This window comes from Plecotus auritus (genome assembly GCF_963455305.1).
Source record: "Plecotus auritus genome assembly, chromosome: 3".
NCBI classification, from domain to species: Eukaryota; Metazoa; Chordata; class Mammalia; order Chiroptera; family Vespertilionidae; genus Plecotus; species Plecotus auritus.
Window position 1 is genome coordinate 160,019,011 of NC_137772.1, and position 15,342 is coordinate 160,034,352.

The window sequence follows — 15,342 nt, forward strand, 5'->3', positions numbered from 1 at the left end:
AGACCCAAGCAGTGAGCAGACTGCAGAGGGTGGTTCCCGGGCCACTCCACATTCTTCCCCGCCTGCTGGGGACCCCACCCTTCCAGGCTGGGCCATTCAGTGTTTCAGAGTGTCTACCGAGAGCCAAGGACTGTGGCCCTTGCAGAAATAGAGTGGAAGAGCCAGCCAGTGACTAGACAATGAGTGCCTCTCCTAACCTGCTGAGTGTTAGGGTGAAATACAAAAAGCATCTCTCCCCTTTTCCTTGGGCAAAAAAAAACGAAAAAGCTCTGTAGCAGCTTCCCACTAGCAGGGCCGGTAGGACTGCAGGTTCCTTTTGGAGAGGGGGTGATGTATCATAAAACCGAGTTCAGTTTTAAGCCACCTCCTCCATGCTGTCTGTTGCTTCCAGAATTTGGTAGGTGGGCTCTCAGTCTACAGGAGGCTAGGGAGGGGAGGGATACTTGTACAGTATGAGGTGCTTATTCCCGTAAGGGTCAAACGTGGGCATCTGGGCTGTGGGCCGCCCTGCTGCTCCCTGTTCTGCTGTGATGACAGGGCAGTAGCTGGCCAACCGTGTGTGCTGGTTTCCCTTTTGGAAACCTATATTATGCAAACTGCTTTTCACATTTTATTCTGTCGGCCAGAGTCCCCCAAGAAGTACATTATAGGAGTTCTCTGCATTAGAAGTGAGATGTCGGTTGGGCTTATTGCGACAAAAGGCATGGATAAAACTCTGCTGGACATCATCTTCCTCCTGGGGAAATCTGCTTGTGCACATGGAGTGAACTTCCCTGCTCCCAGCCCCACCCAGATATTGTCTGCTCTCCCTGTCACTAGACTCTCTGAAATGCAAAGACACCCCCTCCCCATGTGTCTGGGGTGGCTTTCAAGTGGGATAGTTTGATGGGGTCTCTGCAAAGTCTCAGTCTGCGGATGATGTCCTGCTGAGGGCAGAGCTCCAGGCAGCTGTGGAGGACAGTCCCCCTCCTGGCACAGGTGGGACCTCTGGTGGGACCTCTGCTGACACAGGTGGGACCTCTGCTGACATAGGTGGGACCTCTGCTGACACAGGTGGGACCTCTGCTGACACAGGTGGGACCTCTGCTGACACAGGTGGGACCTCTGCTGACACAGGGGAGACCTCTGCTGACACAGGTGGGACCTCTGCTGACATAGGCTACTTGCCTGGGTAATGCATAAAGAGAGAAGGCCACTCATGGCTTCAGCTTGGCTACTCCTGGGATCTCAAGCACTGGCTGTCCTCTGCCACCTCTACACTCTCTCCTTTCCCTCTGGAGCCCCAAGTGTGGCCATTTCAAACCACAGCCCCCTAAACCTCTCTGTGCTCTCCTGGAAGGTGCGGGTGAGTAAGATCTGCTGTCCCCACTGCCCTCAGCACCCACCCTGGTTTTCTTTTCAAGCTTTGTTGTTGCATAAACTCATAAGTGGGCTGCTCTGTGCCCCTGAGAACCTTAGCTTTTGATTCAAATAAAACCCCATTAATAACTGTTTCCAGATACAAGAACCAATTTAGGCTGTTTGAAGGGCAAAAACAAATAAAAGCTGCAATTTACTCTTTATTGCTCTTATGGTTTTTTAATACAATAATCCTAATTTTCCTTGGCAATGTGGACCCTCTAGATACTCCAAAAAGTGTCAGGAAATGTAGAAGAAAAGTATAAAAAATAAGATGTAAGATCTCATATTGCACCAAGTGAAATATTGATAGACTCTATTACAAAAGGAATAAATGATGTCCAATGGACAGAAAATAAATACTAGGAAAGTTTAAAAAGCATGACTTCATTTTCAATAAAACAGATTAAAAAATCTTTTTTAGAACTTGTATCCCTGCCCATATTTGCAACCCAAATGAAAAAGAAATAAAAGGAGGAAGGTTGATAATTCCCTTGAGTGGGCACAGTTAACTTCACGAATTCACAAACTCAAAGCCACAGTTTAACTTCAGCCCACCTGTCCCACCCTCCCCAGGTTGGGGGAGATGCTTTAAGCAAAGGTTACTACTGTTTTGATGCTTTGTATCTCAGTAGTCTTGGGCTCTAAGAAAATGTGGACTCAAACATGCTCATACTCACAAATGAATTATATGGGAAATTAATATTAACCAATAGGATTCCCTTCATTCAACAATTATATTTTGAGGCCTGCTACATGTCTTTCTCTATTCTTGCTGAAGGAGGTACTGTGTGGGCCAAAATCAAGTTCCTACCCTTTGGAGCTTATTGTGGAGGAAACAGACCAAAACAAAACAAAACGGATTGTCATTATAACTCTGAAGGAAATGAGTAGGGGAGAGGGTGAGTGAGAGGACCAGCAAGAGGGCGCTGTTTTGGAGGCATGGCCCAAGGAGAAAGGCCTCTCTGAGAAGAGGGCATTTTGAGTTAAGACAGGCCGAGAAGTGCAAAGGTGCTGGTAGAAGAAAGAGTTTAGGGTGGTTGAGGCACAGAAACCAATCAGCACATGGCTTGAGCCTCGTAAAACAGGGGGAGAGAGAAGAGAAATGAGATTGGTGGATAGGGAGGGATCAGAATAGCCATGGAAAAGTTAAGACTTTTATTCCAATTTCAATAGAAAAGCATGCAAGGGATGTTAGCAGGGAAAGAATGTGATCTGATCTCCAGTTTAAATGTCAACAATTTCTAAACAGAGCTCTAACAATAACTACAGCTTTATCATCCAGGAGATGACGATGAGATCTCCAGATACCTGCTGGGTGTCTGCACATGATCTCAGCAGCTCAAGGCGCTCTCACAGCCTCAGCCTCTTGAAGTTTGAAAATTCTGCATCACCAGGGACCTGAGTTGATGCACATCCCAGAATATGCCAGGTAGGAATGCTCTTTTCTTTCACTTCTGGGTCAGGAACCAGCAGGACCTTCCTCCCTGACTATATCCAAGAAAGTCAATAGCTCCTGCCGCCAACCTAGATGAACTCCCCTCCAAGTTATAGAGGACTGTGACCTTGCCTTGATTACCACATTCCATGGGATGGGTTTGCACAGAGAAAGCCCTACAGGGGAAGACAAGTCGATTGTCCTGTGTCAGACATCAGGCCTGGACAGACTGTTGTAATAAAATAGCACATACGGAATACAATGATTTCGATAGCTGGGTTTCCGGTGCATTCTCTTCCCTCTGCTTTTGGCTACCATCAGTGGCTTTTTTTTTTTTTTTATCAATTCTGACACCGTAGCTCATTAGCACTTAAATGAAAAGAAAATATCTACACTGGATTCTTACCTGATGACCTTGGGGTGGGGGTAGAGGTAAAAGGAAAGGAGGTCAATTATATTTAATATGAAATGGGCTGAAGATATATTTTTGTGGGTGGAGATCCTCTCTTCAAGGATGACCACTTTCCGGAGCTACAAATAGAAGTGACATGATTCCCATGCCACAGCAAGGCCTCGTGGGTCTCGATAAAACATCATTTAATATTGATGAGTGTTTTTCACACATGCCTTCCTTAGTCTCAGGCTTCAAAGAGGGCTCATTGGGGATACTTAGGAAGAGCCGTCTGATGAACAGAAGCCTGAATCCCAGGTCTAATTAGTGATGCTATTCTGCTTACGACGAGCTGACATGCCCTTAGCAGGACTCCGGGTTGGTAAAGCCCTCGGATCAATATCAGCTTAAAGGTGTTTTTTCTCTGTGCACACAAGGAACACAACAGAGGAAGTGGTTCTCTCTCGGCAGCAGCGGGATTCTGTTTCTTCAAAGTGGGCGAAGATGTAGGCAATGGCCATTTTTCACGATAAATATGAGCATTGCATTGCACTTTCTAAACACAGATTTATTGGGTAGGTTTGTGTGAATGTGTGCCTTTCGCAAAGTTCTTTTAAAAAGCGTGCGCGCGCACACACACACACACACACACACACACACACACACACTAAAAACCTCTCAGCCAAGGCCAAGGAAACTATGTCAGCTAGGAAAGAAACTGCTATGGGCTGCAATGTAACCCATGAAATCATTGTAGCCAGAGCCAGAAAACACAGTCATTGAAAAGGCTTCAGCACGAACCGGGCTGGGACCAGGGCCCCCAGTTAGCTGTGCTTTCATCTTCATAGCTTCCTTCCACTGCAGGAAAATGACCTTAAGGTGACGACTTTCAAGCCCCAAATTTCTTTATGAAAGAACATATTAAGGAGAAATAAGAAAATTAGAGACAGGCCCTAAAAAATCATCTAGAAGAGGACATTCTTCTGAGTTTACTTAGAAAGGAAATAATTAAATTCTTTGGAAATGACCTTTTATCTTAAAGTACCAAAAAGAGGACTTGGGCAGGGAGGAAGCAGAGCCAGAGCACACGGGGTCAGACCCCGTTGCCACAGGCCAATTGCTGAAAATGGGTTAGGTTAAAAGCGGGGCTTGAATTAGGTCACCTTGGCACTTCGATCGGGGAGACCAGCTACCGAGTGTGACTTGGCTCAATATTCAACTGTTACAACTGAAGGGAGAAAAGAGGAAGAACTTGTAGTAGCCACTGTGGACTCGCATATGGACAAAGCACCTGATGAGCAGGTGAGTGTTAGGGTCAGTCCCTGTGCCTTGGATCCTACATTTGCCATCCTCAGGCTCCTTTTCTGTCCTGTTCTGTGTCCTAGGGACAAACTGTCCATGCTCTTGGCGGCTGGGGGAGCCTGGAGAGTGAGAGGAGAGACTGCTGCTTGGGGATTCCTCTGCTGGTCCCTCTCCCTCCCCTCATCTCTGGCGGGCGGCATTCTGACAGGCCACTGCCTGCAGGGCTCCAGCTCTCAGTGGGCTCTGAAAACAAATCCCCTTCCCCTGGCCTTTCAGCCCTGGAGGTGCTAATGGCTTTTTGCTCCTGCTAATCTCTGGATGCTTCTGTTTGCTCCCCTCCCTCACCCACACCTCTCACAAGAGCCCCTTCATAGCATTCTTGTCACTTAAACCACTTGAGTGGAACTGTGTTTCCTGCCAGGACACTGGCCACACGGTCCTGAAGACATTTTCATGGAAAAGACTACAACTCTATTCTGAGGCAGATGGCCATGTTACACCATTCGTAGCTCACTTAGTGTCACTGCCTTCATGGGGGAAATGATGTGACATTAGTACAGGACCCAGAGTGGCAGCTCATTGTTTTCTTTAGGCATTTTCAGCAGGAGGCCCGTGGTTTTCATATGGATGTTATAGGAGGTCTGGGCCAGAGCCAACGGAACATTTACGTTGTGGGGGACCCCACAGGAAAGTGCAGAGTAGCAGTGAATCTCTGCAGCTCACTTTGCCATTGGTGTTGAGAGCTTATGACTCTAGAAATATCCTCCAGTTTATAAAGGAATAGAAACATTCGATCATTTGATTTTCTTCCTGGCTGTGAGTCGGTAGGCAAGATAAGAGACAGGCAATAGAAACAGGAGAGGAAGGTAATGGGGAAAGGAAACGGGGGCCGGGGTTGGGTTGGGGGGGGGGGAGAAAGAGAGCTACTACTAATTCTTTCTTAAATCTCAGCGAAGCCTAAATAAAGTCTCTTTTATAGGAAACTGAATAATGTTGCTTGTGGGATTAATGCCAAGAGCTTTGCCTTGGGAAGGGGCCAGGCTACAGAGATACTTAATTTACAACCCTCCTCAGAGGCCTTTCCCGAGTGTCCCGTCTAAAACGCCCCTGGTCCTCCATGATCCTCTGCCCCATGATGCATGTGAGTTTTCCTCACGGCACTAACACTACCTGTCATTGCACGGAGAGGGACGTACGTGTTGGTCTGTGGTTGGCCTTGACGCCTGGCCTTGGAGTCCATGCACCCAGGTGTGCCCTGTTCTCTCAGCAGGGCCAGGTGGAGGGCGGCCACGGAGGCCAATGGGATGGACCTGGGAATCCAGATGAATGAGTGGGGGTGACCCCAATGAACAACTGGGGTTACATTTTGTCTCCAAAAGCCTGAAATGGGGCCGCTTGCTAATTCAAAAGCAAATCTCCAAAAAGGACTCTCTGAAAACTCGGTTCAGGGCTTGATGCCCAGGTTGTTCAAGAGAACGAAGTGGTTCTTTTCCCTTCCTTGGTGCTGTGCCTCCTTCCTCTGAAATAAGAGAGAAAGGCCTCCAGATGGGGAGCCGCACGTTGCCGGCAGATTTAGAAACACTCCCTGGAATTTGTATGGGTGATGCAGTTTGGTGCACACCACTGACAAGTGAGTAATCTTCCATCTTATCGCTTTAATTTCAGGCTTCAGAGATGCCCAGCTCTGTTGTTCAAAGAGTTTTATTAAAAATTTGTGAGGAGAGAAGAGAAGTCTCTGGGGGCCTGTCTGATTTCATTTTCTCTGACAGAGCACACAGATGGAGCGGAGCCGGAGAGGGCCGGCCGGCCGGCCATGGCGCTGATGATGCGGAGGCCTCTGGAGCCGCAGATACTGAATCCAGATGTTCCAGTGTGCTGGGGTCTCTCACGGAATCCAGACCCGCAGTGTGCAACCTGGTGCAGATATCAGAGTCCTTAAACCCCCGGCACTCTAGTCAGACGACGAACACCCACAGATCCCCTTCCTTTACCTTTTCCCCTTAGTGTAACTTCTACCGTGGCTCCTCTAACTGGCCAAAGTCCATTCTCTGGTAGTTTCCACTGTAAGTTCAATTCCTCTGTACATTGGATACATAGCTCGAATCCAGCCTTCTGCAAAGAGGGGGTGCTGCCATTTGAATTGCAATCCAGACAACATTTGAATTCACCTCCAATGCCTAGATACAGATTTCACAAGATCCTGAAAGGCAGGGACTCGCCTGATGCCACCAACTAAAATGCAAGGAGAGACTGGCTTGTGTGGCCCATAAGAAGGAGCACTAAGTCACAGAAAGGTAGTCACACAGCCATACAAGCTGCCCTCTCCCATGCAGATTTTTCTGGTTGCCCAGAGAGGTCTCTCTGGTGAAAGATGCCCAGTAGCATTTTGGGAAGGTGTGGGATGAATAAAGGGGTGGGAGGGAGTGCACTGGCCACCAGGCCTCTGGACTGCAGCTCCGGCTCACACTCTGCTACATCACAGGCTTTCTCAGCCCTAGAGAAAGGCTAGTATCAAGTGAGAGCTTTTTTAAAAGTACTGGTGCCTGAGCCAGACTTCCAGAACAACTAAAATAGGATCAAATTAGAATCTCTGCCATCACCCCAAAGTTCTAGTAGAATGTTTAAGGTTATAAAAAGTTTGGGAGCAGAAACTGCAAAGCTAATGAAGAGGATGAGTGTCTTTGGTTCCCCTGGCCACACTGTCACTCTCAGAGGGGTGGGGGTGGCATTGCCTAAACCAAGGGGTTCACAGCCAGAGATGAAGGTCGAGCTAGGATGACACAGAACCGGGAGGGCCAGCTCCACCCTCACTCCCCAGTGCTCTGTCCGGATTCCAGATTGCATAGCTGCCTGGGGGTCTTTGGAAATTCCTGCCCAGGCGCCCAATGTAGAGAAACTACCTGGTCTTCGTAAGGCCCCTAGCACCTACCTTTGATTTTTTGTTAAGATCACAGCCATCACCAAAGATTAAAAGATTCCTCCTTCCCTCTACCAATCCCTTCCACTTTATATACAACTCTGTTGCTGCTTAACCTACTTATGATGATCACAGAGAACAGAGAGTAGTTGTTTTTCTTTTATTCAGTCATTCCCAACTTAAGATGGTTTGATTTAGGATTTTTCAACTTTACAATGGTGTGAAGGTGATATGCATTCAGTAAAAACCATCCTTGAAATTTTGAAATTTGATATTTTCCTGGACTAGTATGATATTCTCAATGTTGGGCAGCGGCAGTCAGCCAAGCATCACAAGGATGAACAACCAGTACTCCACAGCACTGTGTTGCCAGCACTGGTTGGATGTCATGGTTTGTGTTTTCCCATCCCATCATGTCTACAAAAACCTCCATCTCTGCCCTCCACTTCTGGTGGGAAAAGGAAGGCAATCACTTGAGATGAAACTCATGATAATTGCTCAATTGTAGGCTAATGTCAGTGTGCCGAACACGTGTAAGATGGGCTATGATGTTCAGTGAGTTTGGTATATTAAATGCATTTTTGATTTACAATATTTGCAATTTACAGCAATGCATCAGGATATAAACCCATATTATAAGCATTTTGTAAGTCATTGTAAGCAACATTGGTATGTTAGGGGTCATATTAGACTTGACAACATCAACATAAGACACTTCCAAACCTGTAGAAAATGTTTATAGGACTTTATTTGAACCAAACTGATGGCAATTGGAGGAAAGCAAGATCTCAAATGCTGCAGAGAGTGGCAGTTTTGCAGTTTGTTTATTTTATGCATTTGAGATTAAGGAGGGAATTAAGGAAGACTACAAGAAGGTGGGAGCAAGCAAGGCAGGGATTGGATTACAAGATATTTAAGATGATGTGCTCTCTTGAGGGTGGTTTTGCTTTTGAGGGGTCTGAAAAGAGGCATTTCAAAGGTGTGGTAATCTAGATCCACAGAAACAATGCACAAGGCTGGCTTAAGGCAAAGAGAAACTTTTTTACTAAAGAAGTTATAGAGTTGGGACATGATTACTGACCATGACCTGCCCAGTTAGAAATTTATTATCATATCACCCTGTGAGGGTACTATACACCACAGCAATGATTCTGATTTTTATTCATAACATCACTGTCCTAGCTAGTGGGGTTTGAAGGGTACTCTCTGTACAGCTGTAGATGATAACCCCAAGGAGGTTGTGACTAGACAAGCATGCCACAGACACAACAGTGCAAATGACTGAATTAACATACACACACGTACACACATATACACACATACATGCACACACATACACAGAGTAGGTAAGCCATCATTATGGCAAAGAAAGGAAAATAGCACCAACAACTTAACCAGGAGAATGACCATTTTAACTGAAGCAGAAATAAAACAGTTCTATGAAAACTGTGGTTTTAGTTGCTTCTTTAGGCCTAGAAATTATGCTTCCCTTTGAAGAGTTGATGTAGCATTTAAATGATTCATTCAGTACTAGAGTTCAGTGTTCTGTGTCTCTGTAGGATGGTAATAGACACTAGATACATGTCTTGGTGTCTAATTCTCAAGTTACATAATTAGTAACTGTACATCATACAAGAAAAAAATCCTGCCACAAGATAGCATCTCATAGGAGGCAAAGCTGAAGTTGTCCTGCAGATTAATTATTTTTTAGTTCCCAAGCTTCTTTAGCCCCAAGTCATTATTATTTGTCTGTTTTTTCATCTGTTATAATTACCACTAGAGGCCCAGTGCATGGAATCGTGCCTGGCCTGTGAGACCAAAACCGGCAGTCTGACATCCCCCGAGGGGTCTGGGAGTGGGAGAGGGCACTCTGCAAAGTGGCTGTCACTTGGTAGCTCCTGCATTGAGCATCTTCCCCCTGGTGGTCAGTGTGCATCATAGCTACTGGCTGGTCGGCCAGTTGGCTGGTCGGCAGGTTGCTTAGCCTTTTATATATATATATAGACTAGAGGCCTGGTGCACAAAATTCATGTGCACCCTCAGCCTGGCCTATACCCTCTCCAATCCAGGACCACTGGCTCCTAACCACTCACCTGCCTGCCTGCCTGATCGCCCCTAACCACTCCGCCTGCCTGATTGCCCGTAACCGCCTCTGCCTGCCTGCCTGATCACCCCTAACCATTCTGCCTGCCTGCCTGATCCCCCCTAACAGCCCTGCCCTGCCGGCCTGATCTCCCCTAACTACTCTGCCTGCCTGATTGCCCCTAACCGCCTCTGCCTACTTGCCTGATCCCCCCTAACTGTCATCTCCTGCTGGCCTGATCACACCTAACTGCTCCCCTGCTGGCCTGATCACCCTTAACCACCTCTGCCTCGGCCCCTGCCACCATGGCTTTGTCCGGAAGGAGGACCAGACTACCAGAAGATGTCCGGTCTATCCAGTTTAATTAGCATATTACTATTTTATTAGTATAGATTATTATTAATACCATGTGATCACTGTCAAGAGGATGTTGCTCTAGGTTAGAGAGTAGGAGGGAGAAGGTGTGCCATTGGCATCATCTCTACATCACAGCTCTCTGTGTCTTCTGAGAAGCCTTTCAGAGAGGAGGTGCATTCTGTCCTAGTTTTCATGAGACCCGTGGCACGTCACAATCCACTCTTTGGTGAATAACCCTGCAGTGGGCAGGACAGACCCATCGAGAGAAGAAAGCAAATGACGTTAGCTAAAAGGCACTGGGTCTGTAAGGGCATACATCGATCAATTCCCTTGATGTCTCCTTTTGGTCCTTCAGTTATATAATGACTATTCCTCATCCATGGGCTCACTATATCTTTTCCCAGAGCATGTGATCTCATAGCCCACTTAAGATTAGATTTCTAATCTTCCTGAACCTTGGGTTTCAGCCCACTGACCACTTCAGAAGACCCACAGAGGTCTGCTCACTACAGGTCTTACTTAGAGACTGAGTAGGGCAGCAACTGGAGCAGAGACATCTGACAATTCTGTTTCTCCCAAATAAAGAGGAGTTCATCCTCTGGTGCGAGGCATCTCTGCAGAGCTGACCACCGGGGTTGATCTATTGTTCTCTTAGGGGCATTTCATCTTCTCTCTGGAAAGTACCAAGGAGCTCCCCATCTGAGTAGTAGTGTCACCCCTGCTTTCCTTCTCCCCTCACTCCACACACACACACACACACACACACACACATCTGCTGTCAGCCTGCTTGCTGCTCGCTGCCAACGGCGGGTGGGGGAGGAAAGGGTCTCCTTTTTCTCTAGCACACACAGAAGATGAGAGCAGTATCATCATCCACTGACGTGTCTTTTAAAGCTTGAGAAGCCCTGTTGGCAACTGCAACCACAACAAACAGTCCACATCGAGGGCTCGCAGCTCTGCCTCAGACGTGGGAAGTCAGGCCAATTCAAATATTTCTGAAACACCTCTCCTAGCCAAATGCTCAGCTCCGTGCACTTCAGGGGCAAACACTCAAGGCCTCTTCTCTGGGGGCTGTGTTGAAACTGCCCTCCCCGCTAGTGTTTTGGTAAGGATTACATAAGGAGATAGCACTCCACAGATTTCTAGTTACTTCTGGGTCTGGTCTCTGAGATTCTTGGCTATGCACAAAGGTGAACGCTCGGTTCCATGGTTATGTCATTGGGTGTAGTCAGTGCTAACAGTAATGAACATTGAAGAGAACCAAACAATGTGCAAATTGCTTTTATATCCATTGTATCTGACTGTGAGGAATGGGTAAATGTAAAAAATCACATGTTTTTAAAAGATTAAAATGGTCTTTCCCTGCCAAGGAAAAGAACAGTTAGAGCCCTCCGTGGTGTCCCTGAGTGAGTACACTTCCCAGGAGAAACTTCCAAATGCTCTACTTACGACAACATTCCGGCTAGATTTTCCAAAATAGTTTCCATTTTTTATTAATTTGCCCTCTTGATGCCATAAATATTCTTGTACTTGTCACACTGGGTCCCGTGTCATTTTAGTTTAGAGTCCGCACAATTAAAGCTCCTTGCCACTTTTGGTGCACAGTCAGACCTCTCAAACTTGAAAGAGGTCCTAGGTCACTCTCAATTTTTGAAGCTATTTTTAAAGTACTATTTTTTTTTAAGGCAAGGCAGGGTTACATAAGTTGTGGCATGCTTTTTTGGCATTTAACAATTTAATACTTTAACACACACACCCAAAACAATGTAATATAATTGTGGCATTCACAAGAACTTAATAATTTGGTACACACACACCCTATGCATGGTGTGGGCACCAATCTTGACCTTGGACCACCTTATCTCAGGCTAGAAGATCATTTGGAAATCCTGTTTAACACCTAAATGGGAGGTGCCTCATTATGTTGATACCTTAGGGGAGGAAACAGTAATTTTCCCTCTCTCCTTCTAAGTCCTTGGCTGGGGCCCCTATAACAAAAGGCAGATTGACAAAGGAAAACAAATAGACTTTACTAACATGTATATGTCATATATTCATGGGAGATACCCAGATAATGAGTAACTCAAGGAGGTGGCTTAGCATGGACTGCTAAATGCTTCAGCTAAAGGAAGAAAGGACTGTGTGAGCAAGGGAAGGTGACCAGGTGCATACATGAGGTAAATGCAGGTAAGGTTCCTCAGACAGATTGAGGTCGGTGCCTTCTCCAGTGACTTTGTTATTCTTCTCTTCCTGGAACACAGATATCCTTCCACGTGGAGATTTCCTTTATGAATATAAATTCACTTTACAAAATGGTAACTTTTTTCTGTTTTCTTCGGGGGAGAGGCCTTTGGGTGAATGCTAAGGAAGCAGCCCTGAGAATGAACACAGAGCCCAGGCAATCCGTCCTGAGCCCTCGGAGAGAGCAGGCCCATGGAGCCAGGTCAGGAGCACGCAGAGCTGGGGCTCCTCCGCCTGGCTCGGTGCTCACAGTCTGGAAGAGCCGGGAAAACTGCAGCCTGGAAACAATTTCACAGGCAGATACGTTTCTGAAACTAACTGCGAGGCTGCTAGAGCCTCGGCTTTGGGCTCTTTCCCACTGTAGCTTCCAGGGGAGCCATAGGGAAAGCTCAAACAGGACCACCTTCCAGAGCGGCCCAGGTCCCCACCTGCTGCTGTGAACACGGGAGGGAACCACTGGCTGTGACGAGCTACTTCCGACCCCACCAGGTGGAAATTGTTAATGGAAAAATCAAATCTTCCTATGGAGCCATCAGTCACCAAGCCCAGATCTGAGCAAGGTGCTGGTGGTGTGAGTTTTAGGAAAGTTTTAAAGCACAGGAATAAAAAGGTTTCTTGCATATATGTCATATATATCACATATCTTACATATATATCATACTACCGTAAAGGCCTGACGCACAAAATTCATGCAAGGGGCTTGGCCCTCACAACTGCGGCTTCATCCAGAAGATGGTCCGGAAGGTTGTCTGGTCTAATTAGCATATTATGCTTTTATTGTTATAGTTATCTTACATATATAACATATATCTTACATATTTATGATATATATGTATTATATATATATATACTAGAGGCCCAATGCATGAAATTCGTGCAAAGGGCTCAGCTCTCGCAGCCCCTCACAGCCTCGGCTTTGTCCAGAAGGTCGTCTGGAAGGATGTCTGGTATAATTAGCATATTGCACTTTTATTATTATAGATGTGTGTTACATATATATATATATATATATATATATATACACACTCACATATATGTATATACACACATACATTATATATATCTCAACATTTGACAGCAGCATTTGAAATCTCTGTCCTCACAGGCCCTATTCCCTAAGCCAGTGGTCGGCAAACTCATTAGTCAACAGAGCCAAATATCAACAGTACAACGACTGAAATTTCTTTTGAGAGCCAAATTTTTTAAACTTAAACTTCTTCTAATGCCACTTCTTCAAAATGGACTCGCCCAGGCCGTGGTATTTTGTGGAAGAGCCACACTCAAGGGGCCAAAGAGCCGCATGTGGTTCGCGAGCCGCAGTTTGCCGACCACTGCCCTAAGCTAACTGAAGTTATAGTCCAGGGCTTCCTACTAAATTTAGAAAAGGAAATATAAGGTGGCAGCAGGTTATAAAGAAAACATAGGGATCCCTGTAAGTTCCTTCTCTTGATGATCCCTCCTTGCAAGCAGGAAGTGGTGCTGATTTCAAGGAGCAGCCTTCCTCTGCTGTGACCCTCCCCCGCCCCCACAACTTCCTCTCCAGGCTCCGGGGCACTTCATCCTGTAAGGCTTTGGGTCAGTGGTACATCTGCTTCTTAACCCTGCATTTACTTTACGGATTAAAGAGTGGAGGGGGTGGGAAGGAAGGGCTCCACAGAGTGCAAATATTGTCTCAGATCCAGGGAGCATGGAAAGGACTAACAACCACGCAGCCTGTGTCTGTGAGGTTTCACTCACAGACCAGCTCACAGCAGCGAGGAGCAAGTCAAATTCACTTACCACAGCTTTTCTGAGCGCTCATTATGTGCCAGACATGGTGCTAAATGCTTTTTATGCATGCAATTATTTAATCCTCTCAACTCCTAAGAGATTTATATTACTTTCCCCCTTTTTGCAGAAAACGAAACTGAGGCTTAGAAAGGGCAAGTCTCATCCAAGGTCATACAGTAAAGTTGCTGAACGCAGGACTCAGAACCACACTAACTCCAGAAAAGGAAAATGATCTTTTGACATTCAGCACTCATTCCAGTCGTTTGGAACTTAACAGAGTCTAAAATGTTGCATCAATTTTCATTTCTTATTTTATTATTCCACTAAGACTGCAAATTCTTTGAGGTCAAAGGCTGGGTTTTCCAATTTATTGTGTTCTTCAAAGTGCCTAACATCGTCATTTACACAAAACAGGCAATCTTTAAAAAATGTGCATTAATAAATCTAACAGAGGAGAGGCAAATTACTAATTATCAAGCACATTGAAGAAAAGTGAGCCTACCAAAATAAAAACACAGGAGGATTTATCTTCCCCAGTTCCCAGTATGTGGGTCATTTTTAAAAGGCAAACTCCACATGGATCTGGAGTTGCAAAGGAGGGAAATATCATGGCCAGGTTAATTAACGTTCTAAATTGCTACATCGTGACTGAGGAGAGCAGTGGAAGCCTTCAACAGCATCCCAAATATGTCAGTGGGAAATGCTTCCAGCAAAGCTCCAACGTAAATCAAACTTGGCTTCCATAAACCCCAGAGTCCCACAACTTCAGAGGCATCCTTTCATCTTCCCCATGCTCTCCTGAGGGCTTATAAGTTCTGCAGTGGCCAGAGGGCAGGAGTCACAGGAGCTCAGCCCTGGTGCACACATGAGCCGAAGAGGGCTGTGTGCAATCTGGGGTGAGAGAGATCCGCAGCAAAATCCTTTAGGAAAGACCGTGGGCAGAAACACCTAGTACTGGAATGTTTGTAGATGGCAGTCTGCAAGAAGAGAGAGGCCTTCAAGCATCACGGCCTAAAAGAAAACCAAATGAAGGGGCGCACTGCTTCCTCCCCAAGAGGGCCGCCCTGTCCACACTGTTCCCCTTTGAGCAGCGTGTTCCATACACGTGCTCATGCGTGTACACAAGCACACACAACTTCCTCGCTGTCCTCAGCTCCCCATTGCTTTTCTTCATCAAAGCACACGGCTGTGATTCTCCTAGAACGTGCTGGGCCCCAGATCACCATCGCCATTCCCGGGCGCACTTGCACACAGACAATACAAATGGAGGAAGGTGACACCCATATGTTAAAGTGAGTAAAATCCCCTCTCCCTCTGGCCCTCTAATAATTTGGCAGTATCTGTCACTTACATGTTGTTCTTTCTCCTTCATATGCACAGGTAGGGTGTATCGTCCTTTAAGACATCTTTCTGGGGATCAGGGACTTTCTTTTCAACAGTTATTT